The sequence below is a fragment of a genome, unplaced genomic scaffold (assembly GCF_019419815.1).
Source record: "Pyrus x bretschneideri cultivar Hongxiangsu unplaced genomic scaffold, Pyrus_bretschneideri_v1 Contig27, whole genome shotgun sequence".
NCBI lineage: Eukaryota > Viridiplantae > Streptophyta > Magnoliopsida > Rosales > Rosaceae > Pyrus > Pyrus x bretschneideri.
This window is the reverse complement of record NW_025999579.1, coordinates 1,485,555-1,505,869: the sequence shown is the minus strand read 5'-3', so window position 1 is coordinate 1,505,869 and position 20,315 is coordinate 1,485,555. Positions and strand designations below refer to the sequence as shown.

Below are 20,315 nucleotides of genomic sequence, written 5' to 3'. Positions count from 1 at the left end.
CAGAAGACGCGTGAAGGACATTGCCGCATCCGCACTGCCACTTGCCATTACAATTCCTATATACATCAACCAGTAGATTATCCAGTACCATTGTACTGTGATAACCAATCGACAATTCGCTTGGCGGAAAATCCAGTCTTTCATGCAAGAACTAAGCATGTGAAGGTACATTACCACTTTATCAGAGAAAAGGTTCTGCAAGAAGAGATTGAGATGAGACAGGTCAAGACGAATGATCAAGTTGCGGACTTGTTCACAAAAAAAGTTTGAGTACAGGCAAGCTCGAAATTTTTCGCTGTTTACTCAGCACAGTGCAAAGAATGAGAGCTGACATTGAGGGGGAGTGTTGAGAATCAATGTCATTTGTAGGTGAAGTAAGTGCGTGAAGTTGGTGAAGTAAGTGTGTGAGGTTGGTGAAGTAGGTGGATGTTGTAGGTGAAGTAAGTGTGTGGTGTAGCTTTCATTTGGTTTGCTATAAATACCCAAGTCCCCAAGCATTGTATATCATCCAAGGAAAAACAAAGTCTAGAGCTAAATAAGAAAAGCTTTGCTAATTAGTTTGTTTTGTGAGCTTTCTTTAGAAGTGTGCTCTATTTTCTTCTTCTTGGGATCATTAGAGTTATCTTGGATACTCTTCTTATTCAACAGCCTTTGCATATAAAGGAGGAGGAGGGGCTGGCGGTGGCGGTAGTTGGTAAGGTTGTTGCGACGAACTCATGGCCCCCACAGAGCCAAGAGGAAGCATCGCACCGCATCGTAGAGGATGAGGTGGTGTTGCGCGGACGAGTGAGTGCCTTACGATTTAAAGGGATAGTTGAATTGGATTTGCCTATCTTTTTAACTTCTTGACTTTTCGACTTCCAAATCCCTATTGCTTATGAAAACTGTGGCGCCACTGTAATTATCTTATGGGCTGATTTTACAGGAAAATGAATTTCACACACTTGGTTATTTTTGACCTTGTCTTTACACTTCATTCTTAATAATTCTGAATTGCAGAATCTTGTGAACGGGATTCAGTTCTTAGAGCAGCGATGTTGTGGTTTATTTTCTCTGAGGGGTACAATAAAAAGAGGAAGAGAGAGCTGAACGGCTTGAGAAATTCTCGATGTACTATTTCTCATGTCTTGTCTTAAGAATTTTATCGAGGACCATTGCATGCACCATATAGCACACGTGCCGTCCTCCGTCAGCCACCACTCCGGCCAATACCCGCCCGCGGCAGTTATTCCCCCATATCCTCTCCATCCGCCCCATTGCGTAAGCATGGTATGTAACCAACCACCCCTTCCCCATGACCGTACCATCCGGCCAGACGTCGTCGTTTAGACATGCCTTCAAGTCGACCAGTATGGGTGGGTACAGCCGCATCGCCTCCGAAATCGCCGTGTGCAAATAGTGCATGTCTCGGAGCTCGTCCAAATCATAAATATCGCCTATACGTTTCCCATTTCCCGTTCAGATTAAATGTGTCTTATTCATATAGTTATGTCTAACCATGGGCTTATTTTCTGGTTACATCTAATACACCTAGTCACATCAACTCCCTTAAGTCAAGGGAAGACAGCTGGAAGAGAAAAAAGAGAAACCGTACAAAGGTTAGGTTACGCACTTCTACTATAAAACACCTCCTTGAGTTCATGAGCAAATGCCCCATTTCTCTCACACAGAAAGACAAAATGCTTCCTTCAGCAATATCCATCCTCCACTCTTCCTTACCTTCCTTTGGTATTTCATCCACATCCTGACCACTGCCTTCCAGAGGCCAAAAGACCGAAAGCAGCTGCCAGGGCCTTGGGCACTACCAATAATTGGTAACTTTCATATGCTAGGCAACCACCCACACCACAGCCTCTAACACTCGGCCAAAAAATATGGCCCCATAATGTCCATGCGCCTCGGCTTGGTACCCACCATAGTAGTCTCATCTCCTAAAGCTGCAGAGCTGTTCCTTAAAACCCATGACACCGTCTTTTCTAGCCGCCCCAAACTCCAGGCCGCTGAGTACATATCGTATGTTACAAGGGTATTGCCTTTGCTGAATATGGTCCATACTGGCGCCATGTTAGGAAGCTTTGCACTATGCAGCTTCTTTGTCCGTCAAAATTTGAGGATTTTGCTCCGTTAAGAATGGAGGAGGTGGGGCTGTTGGTGCAGTCGCTAAAGAAAGCCGCGGAGGCAGGTGAGGTGGTGAATCTTAGTGAAAAGGTCGGTGACCTTGTTGCGGACATAACATATAGGATGGTATTGGGGAGTAAAAGTGATGATATGTTTGATCTCAAGACAATTATTAGGGATGTCATGTCCGTGCTAGCTTTATTCAATATTGGCGACTATGTGCCTTTCCTCAGGCCACTGGGTATTCAGGTACGCAACATGCTATGCATAGTCGTCTCTGACGTAGTTTATGCAGCATTACACTATTTGATAATCATTTAATTTTGTGTTTTTAGTTTTCCACTTTTTTGTTCGATATATTTTATGTATACTCTTCCCATAAATCCCTCCCACCACCATTTTCCCCACATTATTTTTTCCCCTTCTCTATCTTAAAAAAAAAACCCTAAAACCCAAAATTATATGATTTTCAAATAGGTCTTAAGATTACTTATCATGCATATATTAACCTTTTCTTCTTCTTAGGTATTGACGAAACACAATAAGAGAATTAGCAAGATAGTCGACCAACTTTTTGAAAAGATAATATGGGAACATAAACTAGTTTCTAAGAGTGAGCAAGTACAAGGCCATCATCATCACAAGGACTTTGTTGACGCGCTGCTTTCATTAATACACCAGCCATTAAATCCCAACGATGAGCAAGGCTACAGGATTGAACGAACAAATGTGAAAGCCATCTTACTCGACATCATTACGGGTTCCTTTGACACTTCAGCTACCGCAATTGTTTGGAACCTTGCCGAACTGTTGAGGCACCCAAGGGTGATGAGACATCTCCAAGAAGAGCTCCAACGTGTGATCGGAACAGACCGAATGGTGGAAGAGAACGATCTGCGAAATTTAAGCTACTTGAATGCAGTGATCAAGGAGAGCTTTAAGGCTGGTTTGGTATTGTTATGCTTTGAAAAAAAACTGTTTCTGCTGTGCTGTGAGAATAAGCTCATTTTTGCTGTTTCACGTTTTCAGCTTTTTTTCATCCAAAACTGTGAAAATAAGTTGTTTTCAAGTATTTACCAAACAACTTTTTGAGCTCAGCTTTTTTTTATATCACTTTTTATAGAAGCACCTCAATACCAAATTAGTACTTAGACTCCTCGGGAATTCATGCAGGACGTTACGGTCGATGGATATTACATACCTAAGAAATCGAAAATTCTAATAAACAGTTGGGCTATTGGAAGAGATCCTAACGTTTGGTCGGATAATGTGGGAAAATTTTACTCTGAAAGGTTTATAAATAGCAATGTTGATCTTCGGGGGCATGACTTCCAGCTTCTACCATTTGGGTCTGGCAGAAGACGTTGCCCTGGTATGCAATTAGGGTTAACCACAGTTCGGCTGGCTCTGGCAAACATTGTCCACTGCTTTAACTGGGACCTTCCAAGTGGCCTCCTACCTCAAGACTTGTGCTTTCTCTTTCACTATCTTACTTTGGCCCCTCTCCTGACCGATAAAAGGATTCAATCCAGCCCCAAGCGTACCAGGGACTACCCTGTTTACCGGATCCTTAGAGGTCTGACCAGACATGTCACACCATCCCTCGTTGCCCTAACTCACCAATCCCTAGCATCTGCTTAAGTGGTATCCTATCACGGAGGCTAGTTAGTAGGCTTTTCTCATATTTGTCACTCTCCACCCACTATATCCTCCGGCGCGGAACGCACTAATCCGCGACCAACAAGTTTTCCGGGACATGACTAAGACGTTCGGCTCGGTGTCGACAAAAGCCCAACACTTGCTCACCATGCCGACCTACTGCCTGGAGGCTAAATAGACGTTTATCCATTTTCTATCAATATATAGGACTGGTTTGGTATTGTTGTGCTTTGAAGAAAAAAAATTGCTTCTATTGTGCTGTGAGAATAAGCAGCTGTGTGTTTGGTAAACTATTTTGTAAAAGTGCTTTTGAAAAGAAAAAAAAATAGTATTATCGTGTTTGATAAACTTTTATGTAAAACAAATGTGGAAAAAAGCTGATTTTTCAAATCTAGGTTTTGTAGCTTTGTGTTTTTGGCTTTTTTCACCCAAAACTGTGAAAAAAAGCTGAAATTGAATGTTTACCAAACATAAAAAAGCTCTCAGCTTTTTTTGATAGCCACTTTTTTCAAAATCACCTCAGTACCAAACTAGGGCTAAATGCCACAAGAAATTATATGGCTTGAATAAATGTACGTGTCTTACTTGTCATGCATGGTGAGACTTCTATTGTAACTATACCTTAGTGTGCTAAGAACACGGTTTTCTATTATAGATTTGTAACCAATATAAACACTTATTTCTAATCTAAATAATTTTAAGCTTTTTATTTATAATAGAAAAATGAGGAATTCAAGAAGGAAAGTGGGGGAAAATTCGTCGGCATTATCCGACTAAACAATTATTTCAATTTTTCGACATTATCCGACTACACAATTATCAAAGACTTTCACAATTAGATTAGTTACACATATATGTTGCTGACAGTTCAGAATCAAAATGTAGTATCCACGAATTGTAATTTGAAGATGTTTTTATATTGGCACCATCAAATCCACCCAATTAAGCTATCAACATTATACTTGCGTACACTGCTACAACTCACCAGCATCCTCTTCAAAATTGATTCTCTGCATATACTAATTAAATGAAGTATCCATTTTTTACCCCAACTATTAGCTAAAGTGGGGGCATTGCCCCAACTGTGAGCTAGAGTGGTGTTGGAGAACAATTCAAAAATAAATAAAAATAACAGAACTTGAAATACTAAATTCTTTATTAACGAAAAAGACTTGTTATACAGAATGAAATAACAGAAATAATGCAAGAATTAAATGATACTAACTTGATTGAATCACAGATAGAGGCTAGCGCTTAAGCTATGTCCTTCGAACAGTATTTATGTCCCACTCTTGTGCTTGTGGTTCTACGTTGTCTGCTCGACCAGGATACAACTATCTAACTCTACAACCCGCACTGGATTATAGAATTCTGGCAAATTGTTTTGTGTGTTTACTCTCTATAAATTTTGTACGGAAGAGAATGAGGAAGAAAAGATGAAAATACTGGAAACTGAGACTGTGAATATATGGGTTGTTTCACACCCTTTCAAATAACTGTTGAATGTATTTGAAAATGCACAACTCTTTCTAAGAGCGGTGTATCTTAATCAAAACAAATTTTAATAAATATGTTAATTAAAAACTTAATCCAAAATTAAAATTAATGAACTCTGATTAATTTTAACTTCTAAGGACCCAAGTGCCCCAATTGATTAATTAATATTAATTGTATTAAGCTATATTATACAAGCCTAATCCACACACCCATAAGGCACAAGCGTTCAATCCATTTCCAAATGGTCCAAATCCTAATTAATAGAATAAAGGACTAGACCTATATAAAGGCCATTGGGAACTAAATGTTCCCCTATGTAGGACACTAAAAGTCTCAAAACTCCAACAATACCCCGCATTTTGAGACGACTATGTGGTCCTACAGAAACTAAGATATGAGAGTAAACAATAGATGTGACATACATCAAGAGAGGTGTCTTTTGGACTTGAACCTACCTTAGTATATACTTATCAGATTTACTAGATGACGCAGTGAATATAAAATCTTCAACTGTTCATCTCCTCAGTAAACCAAGACAATAAGCAAAACATATGCCACACCGACACATCACAAATTCATACGTTTATGTTCTTTTTGGTCCTGAACAAATCCTGGATTCATGAGAGTTTTAGAGAATGTAACCATGTAATTCTCATAAATGCGACCCCACATTTACTCTCATATAGGTGATATTAATTAAGAATATGCTGCTACTATTCCACTTGATTCACAAGTATCAATATCATTAAACTAATGTATCCTACACCCATCAGCAGTCACCACACTTCTTCCTTCATAGGAATGGGTTTGTAAGTGTGTTTCTTCTTTGAATCTAGCCAAACTGGTTTGCCTATTGAACCTAGAGCAGGGGATCTCCAATCAACTAGGTTAGGTTTCCGTTTGGCAATTTCATTTTACTCTATTGGCTTTAAGCACATTCCCCTCGATGTATGCTTAACTTGCTCTCTAGACAAACCTATAGTAAGTGGATCCGCAATATTATCTTTTGACTTAACCTAGTCAATAGAAATTACACCACTAGAGAACCATTGCTTTATTGTTTTATGCCTTCGTCTAATTTGTCTAGACTTCCCATTGTATACACTATTTTTAGCTCGATATTGTGCAGCTAAACTATCATAGTGTATAAATATTGTTGTTACAGGTTTAGGCCATATGGGAACATCTTCCAAAAAATCCCTTAGCCACTCAGCTTCTTCTCCAGCCTTATCGAGAGCTATAAATTCTGATTCCATCATTGATTGGGCTATGCACGTTTGTTTGGAAGATTTCCAAGATATTGCTGCTCCACCCAAAGTAAATACAGATCTACTTGTAGATTTCGTATCAGTATTATCGGATATCCAATTCGCATTAGTAAATCCTTCAACCATAGGAGGATACTTCGTATAATGCAATCCATAATTCATTGTATGCTTTAAGTATCTCAATACTCGAATTAACATTTCCCAATGGTCATGCCCAAGATTGCATGTATATCTACTCAGTCTACTCACTGAGTATGCTATATCAGGCCTTGTACAATTCATAATGTACATAAGGCTTCCAATAACTTGTGAATATTCACGTTGAGATATAGCATCACCACTATTTTTCTTTAGTTTGCTATTGGCATCAATCGGAGTAATTACATCTTTACTTTCCAGATGACCATACTTTCTAAGTGTAGCTTCTATATAATGGGATTGTGTAAGAGTATAACCTTCTTGGTTTCTTTTTATTTTTATACCAAGAATCACATCAGTTAGACCAAGATCTTTCATATCGAAACTTGATTTCAATATCTTCTTGGTCCAATTTATTATCTCTTTATTAGTTCCCATTATAAGCACCATCTACATATAAACACAACATAACGCAAGCATTATTTTGAGTTTTTGTGTAGACACACTTATCACACTCATTTATCTTAAACTCATGTGTGATCATAATATGGTCAAATTTCTCATGCCATTGCTTTGGAGCTTGTTTAAGCCCATATAGCAATTTCACAAGTTTACAAACTTTGTGGTCTTGACCTTTAACCACAAACCCCTCGGGTTGTTCCATATATATTTACTCATCTAAGTCTCCATTTAAGAATGTAGTCTTTACATCTATTTGATGTATTTCCATATTATAGAGTGCAACTATAGCAATCAACAGTCTTATTGAAGTAATTCTCGTTACAGGCGAGTATGTATTAAAGAAATCCAAACCATGTTTTTGACAGTATCTTTTAGCTACCAAGCAAGCCTTATATTTGTCAATTGTACCATCTGGTTTTAATTTCTTCTTAAAGATCCATTTGTACCCAATTGGCTTATTGCCAAGGGCAAATCGACTAATTCCCACGTATGATTTTGCATAATGGAATCTACTTCATTGTTAACTGCATCCTTCCAAAATGGAGCTTCAGGAGTGGACATGACCTCCTTGAATGATTGAGGTTCTGTCTCAATTAATAAGGTCACAAAATTAGGCCCAAAGTCCTTTCAAATTTTTGTCCTTTTACTACTTCTAGGTTCAAGTTCTTCTTGTTCTTGAACTCTAGGTGAGGATGAACCATCATCATGTTCTCTAGGTTCGTCATTAACCTCAGATACATCATCATGTAATCTCTTTTTTCAAGAGATTAGACTTGCCCATTTTGTATGGAAATATATCCTCAAAAAATATTGCATTTATATATTCTATAATAGTATTGGCATGTATGTCGCTTACTTCGGTATGAAAAACTAAGAATCTATAAGCTGAACTATTAAATGCAAAACCAATAAAAACACAATCTATAGTTTTAGGCCCTAATTTAATTCTCTTTGGCAATGGGACTTGTACTTTTACTAGGCAAACCCACACTTTAAGCAATTTAAACGTTGGGGTTCTTCCTTTCCATAATTCATATGGTGACTCCTTTCTCATTTTAGGTGGAATTTGATTCAAAATTTTGTTTGTAGTAAGTAAAGCTTCACCCCACAAATTGTGTGGAAGCCTAGAGCTATTCAACATGGAATTGATCATGTCTTTAAAAGTCCTATTTTTCCGTTCGGCAACACCATTTTGTTGCGGTGCATAAAGGGTTGTTGTTTGATGAATTATGCCATGTGTGGCACAAAATTTAGCAAAGGCATGAAACTCATATTCTCCTCCCCTATTGGACCTTAAGACTTTAATCTTATTGTTAAGTTGATTCTTAACTTCTGCCTTATATGTCTTAAACATATCCAATGTCTCATATTTACTATGAAGTAAATAAACATAACAATACTTATAAAAATCATCTATAAATGTTTCATAATAATTCTTTCCACCACAAGTTGGATATGATCTAAAATCATACAAGTCACTATGAATTAAATCTAATAAATCATTGGATTTTTCATGCACTGATTTAAAGCTTTGACTTGCAAATTTTGATTCTGTACAAGTCTCACATTTAACATTATCTAAATAATCAAGTTTGGACAGCAAACCTAAATTGTGCATTCTAAAAAGAAAACGAAAATTTACATGTCCTAGCCTAGAGTGCCATAAATTAGATGAATCAACTATATAAGCAGAAGCATTATTTATTTCATTCATAGCATTAGCAAGTACATTCAATTTGAATAATCCATCAGCAAGGTAACCCTTTCCTACAAACATTCTCCCTTTAGTTAATACAAACTTATTGGACTCAAAAACTAGTTTGAATCCCTTATTACTAAGGATATGACCATAAACAAGATTCTTCCTTATATCGGGGACATGCAGCACATCAAGGAGGGTAAAAACCTTTCCACAAGTGAATTTCAGAACACATTTCCCTATTCCAGCCACAACAGATGCGGACGCATTTCCCATAAATAGCTGCTCATTTCCCTCGACTTTCTGGTACGAAGAGAACATATTTCTGTCACCACATACATGGCGAGTCGCAACGGTATCTATCCACCAATCAACGTGGTCATATACAAGGTTGATTTCAGAAATGATTGTAGCCAGGACATCCAATCATTTTCAATTAGGTTTGCGCGGTTGTTGTTGCCTTGATTTCCAGGACCTTGATCCCTTCAATGGCCACATTCTTAAGCCCTATAGCCTTCTTTTCCACAAACCCAGCAACTGGCCTTGATTTTCTTGAAGTCTTTCCCTTTCACACCAAGGATAAAGTTTTTTTCCTTCTTCTTAGTTTTCGAGAATTTCAGCCTTTGCTTCGATGAACTTCCTTCAACAACATTCGTCTTGGCTTCCATACTCGAAACCAGGCATTTCTCATTCTTTATGTTATTTTCCTCAATTCTTAGCCTTACAATGAGATCCTGGAGGGTCATCTCCTTATGTTTGTGCTTGAGATAATTCTTGAACTCCTTCCAGGAAGGAGGCAATTTCTCTATACATAAAAAGACTCATTTATCACCATCCCTTCAACACGAATGTCATGGATGATTTTCTGGGGATTCTCAGTTTGAGAGACAATGGACTTGGAATCCACCATTTTGTAGTCCAAAAATTTGCCCATAACAAATTTCTTTGAACCAGCATCCTCTGTTTTATATTTTTTTTCTTAAGTGATTCCCAAAGTTCGTTGGCTATTTTGCACACCACATACACATCATACAACGATTCATCTAATGCATTGAGAATATAATTTCTGCAGAGGAAATCATTATGATTCCAGACATCTGTAGCCGTCAAAGTTTCTGCAGGAATATTATCTCCTTTTGCACTAGGCACAATCTTGTGCATTAGCCAGATTCAGAGTTGTCAAATAAAACAGCATTTTCTGCTGCCACCTTTTGAAATCTCCGCCCTTAACTTTCTCAGGCTTTTCAGAATGAGGTTTAGTTCCTGATTGTTCAAAGATTGTTGGAGAACAATTCAGAAATAAATAAAGATAACAGAACTTGAAATACTAAATTCTTTCTTAATGAAAAATACTTGCTATACATAATGAAATAACAGAAATAATGCAAGAATTAAATGATACTAACTTGATTGAATCACAGATAGAGGCTAGCACTTAATCTATAACCTTCGAACAGTATTTCTGTCTCACTCTTGTGCTTGTGGGTCTACGACGTCTGCTCGACTAGCGTACAACTATCTAATTCTACAACCCGCACTGGATTATAGAATTCTGGCGAATTGTTTTGTATGTTTACTCTCTATAAATTTTGTACGGAAGAGAATGAGGAAGAAAAGATGAAAATACTGGAAACTGAGACTGTGAATATATAGGTTGTTTCACACCCTTTCAAATACATGTTGAACATATTTGAAAATGCACAACTCTTTCTAAGAGATGTGTCTCTTAATCAAAACAGTTTTTAATTAATATGTTAATAAAATTAATGAACTCATTAATTTTAATTTCCAAGGCCCCAAGTGCCCTAATTGATTAATTAAGATTAATTGTATTAGGCTATATTATACAAGTCTAATCCCCACAACCATAAGGCCCAAGCCTTCAATCCATTTCCAAATGGTGCAAATCCTAATTAATAGAATAAAGGACTAGACCTATATAAAAACCATTGGGAACTAAATGTTCTAGGACACTAAAAGTCTCAAAACTCCAACAAGTGGGGCATTAAGTGCCCATTACCCCAACGATTTTTTTTCCAAAGTAATTCCCTTTGTTAATTTCTTATAACAAGTTCAATAAAAGCGATACTTTGTAGATGACTTTCAGTATTTTTTTTGGCCGTCCTACTACACTTCAGGCTCATCTTAAGTAATTCTCTTCTTTGTAGCACAATTCTTTACTCTTATATTTTCTTCTGTCTCGACCCTCTATCTATCTTCTTCTCAAACTTAAAATAAATCTCAATTAAACACAATAGCCAAGCTAAATTCTTATGATTTGTCTTCTTCATTTATAAGTGAGAGGTCTTAGGTTCGATTCTCGTCAAAGGCGAATTTAAACCACATTATTATGGCTGGCCCAATATAAAGCTTAGCCTACTCCCTCATCCCTTAACGTAGATACTATCGTTTGTTCAAAAAAAAAAAAAAAAAAAAAAGACATAAATATGTTTATAACAATAGACAAATTTAATTACCAACGTATAACATGTGGGCATATAACTAGTATCATAGCATGTTATGAGATTTATTATGGCGTTTAGAAGCGATTCCAATTCATCGAGTTTAACAAATTAAACAAATCATTTTATTTCTTATATAATAAATTAGGGCTGGTGGCGATTTGGATTGGTTGGTAGAAATGTTGACCTTAATAAGGGGCATGACTTCCAGCTTTTACCATTTGGGTCTGGAAAAAGAAGGCGCATGCCAATGCCATGCAACTAGGGTTAGCCACAGTTCCTCTAGGTCTGGCAAACTTGATCCACTGCTTTAAGTGGGAGCTCCCAAGTGGTTTGGTGTCTAAAGACTTGGACATGACTGAGATTTGGGGCTATCGCCCTCAGAAACCAAACACTTGCTTGTCGAGCCGACTGCCGAGCTACCGCCTACACAATCAATCTTCATAGAGGAATGAAATTGAATTCTCTTTTTATTATAGTCGTTTTTTGGGTCAAATTTTACTCGCGTTAAAGGAATGGCTCTTTCGGTTCCACAATAATCGACAGGCATGGCAGATGGTGTTGGGGTTTAAAAATGCTTCACTACTTTGAAGATGTTTATTTCATAAATGAGAATATAATGCAGCGGAATTTGATAGGCAAGAGAAAGAAAGAACACTCAAAGTGTTATAAAATTTTTATTCTCATGTAAACTTAGTACAAGAGAAAACACTCAAACACTCTCACACCTCTTCACTCTTTTTCTTACTTCTTGCTCTCTTGGTTACTCTCACTTCTTGCTTCTATGTTACACAACATCACACACCAATATAGGTGTGGTTTTGCCGACTTTCCTTATTGCACCGACTTGAGTATTGCTTAACAACCACACAAATTGCTAGCTTTGGTCTTTCTAGAAAAGACTGCATTAGATATAGTTTAGATATTTCTAGATGACTTAACCGACTTGAGCTTTGCCGGATATGTTTTAATATGTATGCATTCCACCGACATGCTCTTGCTAGAATTATCTAGCATTTGCATGAATCATCCATTGTGCTTGTGTTGCCTTTTCAACATAGGTTGGACCCGATCCAAGACAAGATTACCATTCAACAGATGGCTAATTCGCAATCATTGTATTTTCTTTCCACAAAATGATAGAAAGATAATAGAAACTCCTGAAAAATGAATCAGAAGGAGTGCACCTGAAGGATGAAGATTGAATGCAAAAGTTGTTTGTGAACATTATACAGGACTGCTACGACTCTTAATCCACCCTTTGATCAGCTATGAACATTATAGGGCATTAAGTTTTTATAATTCTTCAAAGTTATATATATCTTCATGGTGATTTGGTTTTTTCACATAGCTATACTGCTATAGTATACTGAATAATTAAAGAATCCATGTTTCACCTCTATTGCTTGACCCAACTTGGCACACTGGATTGCCAAACCCTTCGATAGATGACGACTTTTTGATAGCTAAATTAGGTTTCAGTTTTTGTCCACAATTTTAATGTACCTACGCCTATCACCATAACATATAGTCTAATCAAAAGGACAATATATCAAATTTTTCGAAACACTTGGCTTAGTTGACGCAGCATGAAGCAATCAAAAGGGTTACTAATGTAATCTATTAAAGAATGAGGTTTGGAGTCCGCCAAAAATTTGAGAGAAATCCCAAAGGGTTGAAAATGATTAATGATTGAATAATTACAATTTGTAATCCAATGACTTAAATAAAAGATATAACCGCTTGGAACAACTCAAAATACATTGATAATTAAAAACAACATTAATCGGATGAAAACGAAAGGTCTAATTTTTATTACGGAACTTTAAATTGCGTTTTGGAGGCTGAAACGACATCGGATGGCCAAAATCCATTGTATATAATTGTAAAGTGGTGTGTTTCAACCGTGGCGTCATTCCCTTCCCGAAAAGGTATCACAGGCCCAATTTAGAGCTCGGATGCCAAATCTGTAGATTTCCACTGCGTTCTTTTGTCTCTCGACAATCCATGCTGAAGAAAGTTGGGGTTCCACCATTAACCAATTGGCAATATGGGAAGTAGCTCAACTTCTTATAAGTCCATACAAGGTCCCTCCTCCCATCAATGTGGGACTCATTATTCCTTCCTCATATGTGAAGAATTTTCAAGTCTAACACGTGGACAACAGAACAGGATGACATGGAGCTCATGTGGCCGTTTGGCTTCCTTTTGTCTTCCAACGGTCCATTCTGAAGAAAGTTAAGGTTCCACCGTAACCCAACTTCTTATAAGCCCATGCAAGGTCCCTCCTCTCATCAATATGGGGCTCATTCTTAACACGTCTTCTCATGTGTGACGAATTTTCAAGCCTAACACGTGGACAACACAACAGGGTGAGGTGGAGCTCATGTGGCCGTTTAGCTTCAAACATGGGACAACCTACTCTGATACCATGAAAAAATTTGAGGTTCCATCATAAAACCCATTGGCAATATGGGAAGTAGCCCAACCTCTTATAAACCCATGCAAGTTCCCTCCTCCTATCAATGTAGGACTCATTCTCAACACGCCCTCTTCAATCCATTCAACCATTTGTTCTACATCATTACTGAACAAAACCATTAACGTTAAGCAATGAGTTGTTGTCTGGTTAGTGTATATATATACATCAAACACCTGCTTTGAGTCCATGAGAAAATGTCTAATTTCCCTCAAATAGAAAGCCAGAATGACTCTTTCGGCAATAGTCATCCTCCTACTCTTCCTTACCTTCCTCTGGTATCTCATTCACATCCTCACCTTTGGATTCCGGAGGTTGAAACACCAAGGAATTTTACCTCCTGGCCCTACGGCACTACCAATCATTAGTAACCTTCATATGCTAGGCAACTTTCCCTACCGCAGCCTCCAACACTTGGCCGAAAAATATGGCCTTATAATGTCTATACGCCTAGGCTTCGTACCCACCATAGTGGTTTCATCCCCCAAAACCGCAGAGCTATTGTTGAAAACCCACGACAGCGTTTTCGCTAGCCTCCCCACGCTCCAAGTCTGTGATTACTTATCCTATGGGGCATGGCCCTAACTGACTATGGTCCATATTGGCGGCAAGGAAGCTTTGCACCAAGCAGCTTCTTTGTCCATAAAAAATTGAGTCTTTTTCTCCGTTGCGAAGGGAGGAGGTGGGGTTGTTGGTTCAGTCGCTTAAGAAAGCTGCAAAGGCAGGTGAGGTGGTGGATCTGAGTAATAAGGTTGGTGAGCTAGTAGAGAACATAATATATAGGATGATATTGGGGAGCAAAAATGATGATTTGTTTGATGTCAAAGGAATTGTTGAGGAGATCGTGTCCTTGATAAGGTCATTTAATATTGGTGATTATGTGCCTTTCCTTAGTCCATTTGATCTTCAGGTAAAAAAAATATCTCTTTAATCGTTACCAACTTAATTGTTATCTTGAATATCTTCTAATGTCGTAGATGAAAGGACTATATGTTTACACTGTTCTAAAAATTTTCATTTAGCGCCGCCTAGGCACTAGGTGGCTGGCCACCTCTCCGATTAATCTCTATGGTTTAGAAAATTAAGAAAAATCTCCTAAACAAGTCTAGGAGCCCGACTAGACCCACCTAGGCACCCACTTAAGTCGCGACTCTCATTTAGATAGAAAATATATAACTTTCATTTTTCATTTTATTGTTTTTAATATATTGTAAGAGGTACTTGGATGAACCCTCATTATATTCTGTTTTTCATGCTTCCAATATGTTCGAAGACTTTCTACTCTATATTTCATTATATTTTTCAATTTATGTATCTCGATACAATCATGTATTTTTTAAGTATAAACATGCATTTATCTATACAATATACAATAAGTTTACTTAAATTCGATTAGTCCGTCTAGACCCCCACCTAGCCGCCTAGGCGCTAAGCCTCAATCTGCAGCCCGACTAATGCCTATCTTCTTTTAGAACCGTATATATTTAGTCAATGATATATGTCTTTTATTGAAGGTTTAATTACGCATAACTACCCAACCATTAGAGGTGGGGTAATACCAGAGAGACTAAATTTGTGGATAAAATTTTGTACTCAAAATGTCATAAAAGTTGATGATTGGATTATTACTTAAGTGTTCATTAATATGTAATTTCTTATTGGTGACGCATCATTTAGTATACAAATTTAGTCTACCAAGCATTACTCTTAGAGGTGATTCTAAATTGTCCCTAACTCTATAAATATTCCAAATAATTACCTAATGTTTTGAAAATTAGACAACCGATGTGACACTAAGAGTGAAGCGACAATATTCCAATGTTAAGTGATGATGTCATTAATATTGAGTGATAAGTTGGACAAAAGATAGTTTTTATTTCAGTCTGTCTAGTTAGTTTTCATTTATGTCTCTCGTCTAATAGCTACTGATAGTCATATCACTCGACCAACTTTTCTTCATCTCAGGGATTAACCAAACGTGCGAAGAGAACTAGGGCGACAGCCGACCAACTTTTTGAAAAGATAATTGGGGAACATGAACAGGTTGCTAAGAGTGGCCAATTCCAGTATCATCATCATAAAGACTTTGTAGACGTGCTGCTTTCACTAATGAATCAACCATTAAACCCTTACGACAAGCAAGCCTACATGATTGACCGAACAAATGTGAAAGCCATCTTAGCCGATATGATTACGGGTGCCTTCGACACTTCATCTAACGCAATCATGTGGAGCCTCACAGAACTCTTGTGACACCCAAGGGTAATGAAGCATCTCCAACAAGAGCTTCGAACTGTGATCGGGATAGACCAGATGGTGGAAGGGAATGATTTACCAAGGTTGAGTTACTTAAATATGGTGGTCATGGATGATAACTAAAGAGAAATCATAATTTCCAAGAAGATTGAGAATCAGAAAAATGAAGAACTGATTAAAATGAAGAGCAAGAAAAACAGAAGCTTGCAGAGCACGATGAATATTTCAGTGTAATGAAAGATACAAATACAAGCGGTTGAGCTACTATTTATAGCTAAACACCAGTTGTCAAACTTAGTAACTAAGTTAACTAAATAGCCCATTTGTACAATCTAACAAAGGAACGGAAAATATTACATTATGTTAATACTTCCTCTCAATCTTAGCTGGGATATCCCAATCTAAGATTGGAACAATGCCGAACAAATAAAGGACCGTGTAATCCCTTTGTTAGTACATCAACAATCTGAGCCTCTGTTGGAATATAATGGACTTTCAAATCTTTTTGAACTCTCAACCTAAGAAAATGAAAATCAGTATCTAAGTGTTTAATCCTGGTATAAAATACAGGATTAGAACACAAAGCCAGTGTGGAAAGATTATCACAATACAACAATGGTGCAGAAGGAAGAAACAAATGAAGATTTTTCAAAACCAATCTTATCTAGGCAATATCAGTCGCTGCATTGGCTAAGGCTTTATATTCAGCCTCGGTTGAACTTCGAGAAACACTTCCTTGCTTCTTTGATTGCCAAGAAATAGGATTAGGCCCCATAAATATGACATATCCAGTTGTGAATCTCCTTGTATTTATGTCAGCCACCGAGTCAGCATCACTGTATGCAAAGAGTTCCAGATTCTTAGCACTAGAATATGTAACTCCACAAGTTAATGTACCCTTTAAATACCTTAGAATCCTCTTCACCAGACAAAAATAAGCTTCAGTAGGAGTAGTCATAAACTGACATGCATAATTGACAGCATATGCAATATTTGGCCTTGTAAAGGTTAGATATTGCAATGCACCCACTAAACTCCTATACATAGTAGGATCAACCAATGGTTCTCCCTCATCTTTCAATAACTGAGTATGTGGTTTACTAGGAGTGGAACAAGGTCTACAATTCACCATACCTACCTTGTTAAGAAGATCAGTCACATATTTGGACTGATTAAGAAAAATAGCTCCATTGTCTCTGTAAGTGACTTGAAGTCCAAGAAAATAAGTTAGTTTCCCAGTGTCTTTCATGTCAAACACATGTGCCAAGTCATCTATTACTTTCTGTACTAACTTGGAAAAAGAACTGGTAATTATGATATCATCGACATAGAGTTATAAGATCACCACATCACCGCCACTGACTTTCACAAATAAACTTGGATCTGAGTGAGAGGTTTGAAACTCCAAAGTTGGAAGATAGCTAGAAAATTTTGCATTCGAGGCTCGTGGAGCCTGTTTCAATACATACAGAAATTTGAGAAGCGTACACACATGATGAGGGTATTTGGAGTCTTGAAAACCTGGAGGTTGTTTCATAAAGACCTCTTCTTGTAACTCTCCATGTGAAAAAAGCATTTTTTTACATCCAACTGCCTTAATTCCCATTTGTACATTGCTGCAAGTGACAGAACAAGTCTAACAGTTGTATGCCTAACAACTGGACTGAATGTTTCTTCATAGTCTAACCCTTGTTCTTGATTGTACCCTTGTGTATCCAGTCTAGCTTTGTATCTAGACAATTTTCCTTCTTGATCTCTCTTGATCTTATACACCCATTTGCTCCCTATGACATTTCGAATTGTTGGAGGAGGTACCAACTCCCAAGTACCTTGTTTCTGAAGTGCATTAAACTCCTCTATCATAGCATTTCTCCATGATTCAGACATGATAGCTTGTTTATAATGTGAAGGCTCAAAGGGCTCATGAATATCAAGCACAGCAATAAAACCATTGAAAACTACATCATCGTTATGTGGTATGAGATTTACTTCTGTACCAAATAGAGGAACATGATAGGCTGCATAATCCCTTCTTTGAATGATGCCACTTTTCAACCTTGTGGTCATATTCTGCTCAGAAGAAACAATTGGTGCAATACTAGGAGTGACAGAATTAGACATATCATGAGCAACAGCTAAATGAATTGGAACATCACAAGATATATCAAAAGTATGAGATAACTCATCAGAGGAAAGAGGTACCTGAGTATGGGAACTAGCATGGACAGGCAACATATGAGAGCAAGAAGAATTTAACAGTGGAGTAGTAGCTTAAGTAGTAGCTTGTGATGTTACATTCTCTTGATTTACAGGCATACTTGAACTCTGAGATGTTGTAAAAGGAAAAACACCTTCATCATGTACTAGATCGGTATCATCGATTCATCATTGCATGATCTCCTTCTCAGGGATTGAACAAGCGCATGAAGAGACTTAGCAAGACAATCGACCAACTTCTGGAAAAGATAATTGGGGAACACGAACAAATTTCTAAAAGTGAGCAACTACAAGGCCGCCCTCAAAATCATAAGGACTTTGTGGAGATGCTGCTTTCATTGATGAACCAACCATTAAACCCCAACGACGAGCAAGTCTACGTAGTCGACCGAACTAATGTGAAAGCCATCTTACTGGACATGATTTCGTGTGCCTTTGACACGTCAGCGACCACAATTGTTTGGAACCTTGCCGAACTCTTGAGGCTTCCTAGGGTAATGAAGCCTCTCCAACAAGAGCTCCAAACCGTGATCGGAATGGATAGAACGGTGGAGGAGAGCGATTTGCCAAAGTTGGCCTACTTGAACAAGGTTGTCAAAGAGAGCTTTAGGCTACATCCGGTAGCACCGTTGCTGATTCCCCGTGCATCCATGGAGGACATCACGGTTGATGGATATCATATACCCAAGAAATCCATCATCTTTGTGAACATCTGGACGATTGGGAGAGATCCAAGTGTATGGTCAGATAATGTGGAAGAATTTTACCCTGAAAGGTTTAATGACAATGACGTTGACCTTAAGGGGCATGACTTCCAGCTTTTACCATTTGGGTCCGGAAGAAGGGGGTGCCGTGGCATGCAACTAGGGTTAACCACGGTTCGTCTAGCTCTGGCAAATTTGGTCCACTGCTTCAATTTTGATCTCCGAGTGGCCTGCTCCCTAACGAATTGGACATAACTGAGACTTTTGGGCAGTCGCTGTCAAAAACCGAACACTTGCTCGTCGTGCCCAAATATCGCCTACACGATTAACATTCATAGAGATTTGGTTTTGCATATCGTGTGTATATACCATTGTTCTAAATATACATTGTTTTAAAAATTTCCGCCTAATGCCGTCTAGGTTCTGTCTAACACACCTTCGCATTTGAAAATTAAGAAAGGGCGCATAGCCCACCTCGGTCGCGACTCTCACTTACAAAATAAATAACTTTTATTTTGCATTTTATTTTTTTCAATAAATCGTAAGCGACTTGTTAAATACTTGGATGAATAATCTATGTTATTTTATTTTACAATTTATGTATCTTAATATAATTATGTAATTTATTTTATATATTTTGCAATTTATATATACATATACTAAATAATAAAGTACCTATTTTTCTTTTTTTGATCCCATTTGTTACGTTAGATCGCCAAACCTAAATAAGATAATCGATGACTTTATTGTAAAGATCCATCATCATATTCATGACACTATTCCAATCATTCAAAAGGACCATAAACAAAATGTAATCTAACACAACTGGCAGGGTTTTGTAATTTTACTAGTTTAACAACAACCACCACCACCACCAACACCACCAAGCCTTGTCGCACTAAGTGGGGTTGGATTTATGAATCCTAAAATATTATTGCGCTCGATTTTGTGCCAAGTATGTTGTCCTCAATATAACCAGTTTATCAGACGACGAAAATTTTTGTTATATCCCCGATTTGTTCTGGCTGTATATATACACATATCTGACACCTCCTTTTAGTCCCATATGATTATTCTGTTAGCAATAGTCGTCGTCCTCTTTTTTAGCCTCCTTTGGTCTCTCGTTCACATCCTACCTCCGGATTCCAGAGTTCAAAACACCGAAAGCTGCTGGCTGGCCCCTAGGGCACTACCGGTCATTGGTAACCTTCATATAATAGATAAGCCCTCCGACGCCTAGCCAAAAAATATGGACCTATAACGTCCATTCGCCTAGGCACCAAAACCACCATAGTCCCCCAAGCCGCAGAGCTACTCTTCAAAACCCACAACACCGTTTTCGCTAGCCGCCCCAAA

The 20,315-nt window shown here is 37.8% G+C and overlaps 2 pseudogenes; both read left to right on the top strand.

Moving 5' to 3' along the window:
- The first annotated feature begins 1,625 nt into the window (after nucleotides 1-1,625).
- LOC125478867 lies at nucleotides 1,626-4,047 on the top strand (annotated as a pseudogene).
- A 9,529-nt stretch (nucleotides 4,048-13,576) lies between these two features.
- LOC125478877 lies at nucleotides 13,577-19,288 on the top strand (annotated as a pseudogene).
- The last annotated feature ends 1,027 nt before the right edge of the window (nucleotides 19,289-20,315 follow it).